This window comes from Mus caroli, chromosome 9, assembly GCF_900094665.2.
Source record: "Mus caroli chromosome 9, CAROLI_EIJ_v1.1, whole genome shotgun sequence".
Lineage (NCBI taxonomy): Eukaryota > Metazoa > Chordata > Mammalia > Rodentia > Muridae > Mus > Mus caroli.
The window spans coordinates 8,105,624-8,111,162 of record NC_034578.1 but is presented as its reverse complement, the minus strand read 5'-3'; the positions used below and the strand labels follow the sequence as shown (position 1 = coordinate 8,111,162).

At 37.0% G+C, this 5,539-nt stretch overlaps 1 pseudogene; it reads right to left on the bottom strand.

The window, feature by feature from the left end:
* Positions 1-377: 377 nt before the first annotated feature.
* The window catches only part of LOC110301425, a 5,327-nt pseudogene continuing 165 nt past the window's right edge, over positions 378-5,539 (bottom strand).

The following is a 5,539-nucleotide window of genomic DNA, read 5'->3' as shown; positions in this document are numbered from 1 at the left end:
ATTTCTTCAATAGCATGTATTTCTCTTTTCAATTTGCTTAATCTTTGTTTTCCATTTTCAAATGGTATTTATTGCTTTTCCTTGGGAGTTTTGTGAATTTACCCAAAAATAATAAATAAATAGATAGATGGATAGATAGATAGATAGATAGATAGATAGATAGATAGATAGATAGATAGACAAATCAACATTTACAAACAATGAATTTGTTCTGAGAGGTCAAGAGGTGAGGTCCTGTGCTGCCTGGTCAGTAGCCGAGGCAGTGCACTGTTCCCCAGCTGCCCCCTTAACACACTGCATGACATACATCAGTCACACCCACTTTAATGGTAAAAGGTTGGAGTTTTTTATGGTTGGGGTGTTTTTTTGCCTTCCTACTATACAACTGAAAATTTCAGTTCATTTCTGAAAAATAAATTGGTCAATAAATTCACTTTGTTCTGCTTCTACTTTACACAAAGCTTCATATTCCACCTGATACCTTTCTAGCTGTGTCTTCTTTTCTGCTAACAGTGCTCGCAGTTGCTGCAGTTGGCCTTCTCTCTGCTTCACTATAGAGTTCAGCAAGTTCTGAGCACCAATGGCCTTCATCTTCTCATTCTCTGCTTCTTTGTCAAGCTGATTCATATGCTCAGTTAGATCAAAAACAGTTTCTGAAACTGGCCAATGTTGTCCACAAAATCCTGGCACTCTTCCTTGAGCTCTATGGTCTTCTGGGTAACCTCTGGGTCCAACACCCAAAGCTTGTCAGCTCATCAAAGTGCAGCCCTGCCTTGGCCAAGATTAACCCATTAGCTGCTCTCACCTGTCTAGTAGCTCTGCAAATCAAATATTTTATTACTTATGGAGCTTCTTGTATTAACTACCACTGATGAGTATTCTTCCCTCAACACTGGGCCAGGAACTGTACCACACTCCTTGCTTCTATGCTGTTAACCAAATGATCAGCTGTGCATGATAACTCCACAGTTACTCTTTTGTCTCTTCTGGTTCCCCATTTTGTGTCAAATTGTCCAAAACATAAAAAGCTGGTGAGCTGTTCTAAGTTACCATTATCTCATTTACTTTGTCAGATCAACCTGTTGACCTTTCTGCACTTATTCTTGAATCCTTTCATCTAATTGGTAATTTTAGAAATTTATTTTAAATAACTACAGATACATAGAAATTTGATAAGGTCATTTAGAGAGATGTCATGACATATGTCTCATCCTTTCCCAATCATTTATATCTAATAAAATATACAGTAAGATATCAAGGCCAGAAAACTGTAGTTGGAAGGTGTTATTGCATCATTGTATCATGGTAATATTTAAGTAAGCAATCTAGTAAATTCAGTTTTCTCAAAGCTTCTAATTAATTTGAACAAAAACTTTGGTCAAATTTGCTTCTAAATTTGTGTAATTATGAGTAATAAGATCAAATTCCAGTCTCTTGTACCAAAAGTAAACTTACTGTTTCTGTAAGAAAGGCTCTATGCCTGCAACTCTGGGCTATCAACCATTCCAAGAAGTGTCTCATCATTTTTTCTGGACTTTTACCACCATGTATTACTTTCCATTTGTGGCACCTACTCCTCACTGCCCATCGTTACTACTTTTTATTAGAACTAGGTATAGATTTAGCCTAACAAAACTGTACTAAGCACCAGTATATTCATAGGTAGGAGTGTGTATCTCTAAAGAGAACATAATTACTGTGTATGTAATAGGAGTCTATGCTAAACCTCTAGTGATAATCACAAATCAAAGGGCTTTATTTATTTAACTCAAGAAAAAAATAGTTCACAACACACAATTAGATACCTAAAACAAACATCTAGAGAAGATTCACAATCTCTCCCATAATTCTAGTACTGAACGCGACTATGGCTCTCTCCCTGAGTGCTATTCCTTGTCTATTACAACCTACACTACAAAATTTTCTACAGCTTGCCTGAAAATATCTTACCTACTCATTCTGGCGTCCAATTAACTCTTATATAACTACATTTGACTTATACCTTCATTGACATCAGATTCCATTGTTAAGAGACACTTAAAATGCACTTATTAGTTCCTTTTTCTTATCATTAATGAAAAAATACAGAAAAAAACTGAGATAGATAACCAATCAACCTCCTGTTTTCTTTAAGCTTCCTTTTTTGTTTCTTTACTACATTATAAGTATCATTATATTTTCTTATTGTTATATTCTCAGCACAAAATAGAGTACCTTAGGTATTGTGTTCTCAAAAGATAATAGGAATGAAATAATTCAGCATTTCCTCCCCCACTTCTCAGATAAAAAACTTATAGCCAAACTACATGGACATAGGTATAATCAACTAAAAGTCATTTTGTGGTTGGTGGCTCCGTGTCTGGGGGGGGGGGCTCCCTGGGGTCTAGCTTCAGGGAAGGGGAGGACTGGTGGGCAAACCACATTTTCATAGGCAAGGTGAGGAGGAATGGGATGAGGAACTGTGGGAGGGAGCTGAGGGGGGAACGACTGGAGTGTAAATAAATATAAAAATTGGAAAAAGAACTTTCAAAAATGTCATTTTTTATCTCTGCCAGAAAATTATTAAAAACTTCAACAGGAGTCAGGGAGAAGGTTTCAGTCATCCCTAAACATCTGAACAGCTCTTTTAGCTCTTATTCCACAGACTAGATGTTGAAATGACAAATATGCAAGTGCAGGATTAATAGAGGGAAACTCTGTTTACTTCCAGGAGTTGTGTTGCTTTGGTTGTTTGGCAGTGTGTCAGATTGACTCTAATGACTTACTAGATAGTCCCATCTGGAAAGGCTTCTGAGAATCTTTCTCCTTGTATGTATCTCATGCTTGACCTTCTACATACAATAAATATTTTCTATAATATTCAAGAAGCTTGAAGTCATGAGTCTGATCTTGTCAGGAAGCTGTTTGGTACAGATTGTAAAGACAAACCCAAAATGACATATGCAAGAGAAAATTGATTGAAAAGTTAGGAATTTCTAAGAGACATTATTACTGCACAATTAATATTTTGATGGTATTGTCTTCTGTCTTGTATCTCCTCTTTAAACTCTATTAGGTCTATTTTAGGAGAGATTGTCCTCCAGAGAAACTCTTTCACTGGTATCACTAATGGAAGTAAATATTCTCTTTTCCATTAATTCCACAGGAATTTGAGAATTAACTTTCATTTATATTGTTCTAGTCTATTGTCCTGTTTAAATAATGTTCTTTTGTTGACAGAGAGTAACACTCTGCTTGGGGAGTTTTGGGGCACAGCATTTATTCCAATATTCAGAAAACATGAAGTAGAGTCAACCTCATTTGATTCCAGTGAAGCCCTTTTTTTTTGTATTATAGAAATGATATTTCTCAATGGGAAAATCAATGTTTTCTTAGCCAGAATTAAAATAAATGCGATGTAAGCAGCTATGTCAATCAATTAATTATCTTCTATTTTTCCATAGAATAATCTTGTGTTTTGTTTTCAGACCATTGATTTTGAAATAGCAGGAATTTGTAGTTTTAATCCTCTAACCACTTTTCTTATACTAACCATGGTCTTCTATATAACTTTCTGGGGCAGCACTGCTCCTTTCAGTGATCTCAGGGGAATAATGTGAACTTGAGTAATATCTCTACTAGCTGTTTTTAGCTTCTAGCACAGGAGACTACAGAAAGAAAACAACTTCTAAGATGGATAAATCCTGCCTTTTCATTGAGTAAATTTGAGCTGTGAAGAATCCAAATTTTCACAAACTGACTTTTATTCTTTCTGTTTCTCAGGAAAATTTTGCAGCTATCATCATTGAATTTAGATGTAGATTGTAACAGTATTGCAAGAAATAAGGTATAAAACATAAGTAGAGGTGCAACCAGTATATCTGGTGAAGTCAGAATAGGTGTGGTGTTTGTAAGAGAAATGTCTCCCATTTGAACACTTGGTCCCCAGATGCTGCTACTGTTTAGGAACATCTTAATACTTTTAGGAATAGAGCCTTGATGGGGACATATGGTACATTTACACAATGAAGTACTATGCAGCTATTAAAACCAATGAATTTATGAAATTCTTAGGCAAATGATGGATCTGGAGTATATCATCCTGAGTGAGATAACCAAACGACAAAAGAACACACATGATATGCACTCATTGATAAGTGGATATTAGCCCAGAAACTCAAAATACCCAAGATACAATTTGCAAAACAGATGAAACTCAAGAATAAGGAAGACCAAAGTGTGGATACTTCGATCCTTATTAGGAGGGGGAACAAAATACCCAAGAAAGGATTTACAGAGACAAAGTGTGGAGTAGAAATAGAAGGAATGATCATCCATAGACTGCTTCACCTAGGGATCCATCCCATATACAACCACCAAACCCAGACACTATTGTGGATGCCAACAAGAGCTTGCTAATAGGAGCCTTATATAGCTGTCTCCTGAGAGGCTCTGCCAGTGCCTGAGAAATACCGAAGTGGATACTAACAATCATCCATTGGATGGAGCACAGGGTCACCAAGGAAGGAGCTAGAGAAAGGACACAAGGAGCTGAAGAGGTTTACAGCCACATAGAAGGAACAATATACTCTAACCAGTACTTCCAGAGCTCGCAGGCACTAAACTACCAATTAAAGAAAACATGGTGGGATTCATGGCTTCTGCTGCATATGTTGCAGAGGATGGCCTAGTTGGTCATCAATGTGAGGGGAGGCCCTTCATCCTGTGAAGGTTCTATGCCCCAGTATAGGGGAAGGTCAGGACCAGGAAGCGGGAGTGGGTGGGTTGGTGAGCAGGGGGAAGGGGGTAAAGATAGGGGATTTTTGGAAGGTAAACCAGGAAACGGGATAATACTTGAAATGTAAAGAAAATATAAATAAATAAATAAATAAATAAATAAATAAATAAATAAATAAATAAAATAGAGTACATACTATCACCCCACTTCCAGTTTTTTTCTCTCTACTCTCCACTTCATGTATGGGTTTGAAAATGTGATCTTCCTGTGCCTATCACCTTGTCTAACTGCTACCAAAGTTCTCCCACAAACTATGGTCACTCCTATGGGAACCAAGGGACAAAGTATACTCTTTCTTCTATAAGTTACTTTTGATTGTGGTGTTTATTACAACAACAAAAATAACTGATACAATGGTGAGTATACAGAATGAAGATATGATAGGTTCTTGTGCACAGACTTAGCAAGAAACAAGGATGGATAAGAACGTTTCTTATTTTAAAACAATACTACAAAAAGTTCCAGCAAGCAAATTGGGTGTCTTATACCAGAGATGCTGATTTAAAAATTCATATTCTGTAAAAATAGGCCCAAAGTAGTGTGCTCACTTTTGCTTAGGCCTAGGGACGAAAGTCTTTGGTGTGTGCGTGCACACACCACACACCACACACACACACACACACACACACACACACACACACACACACACACAGAGAGAGAGAGAGAGAGAGAGAGAGAGAGAGAGAGAGAGAGAGAGAGAGAGAAAGAGAGAAAGAGAGAGAGAATTGAAAAAGTGACATTGGTTCTAGTAATATGTGAGTC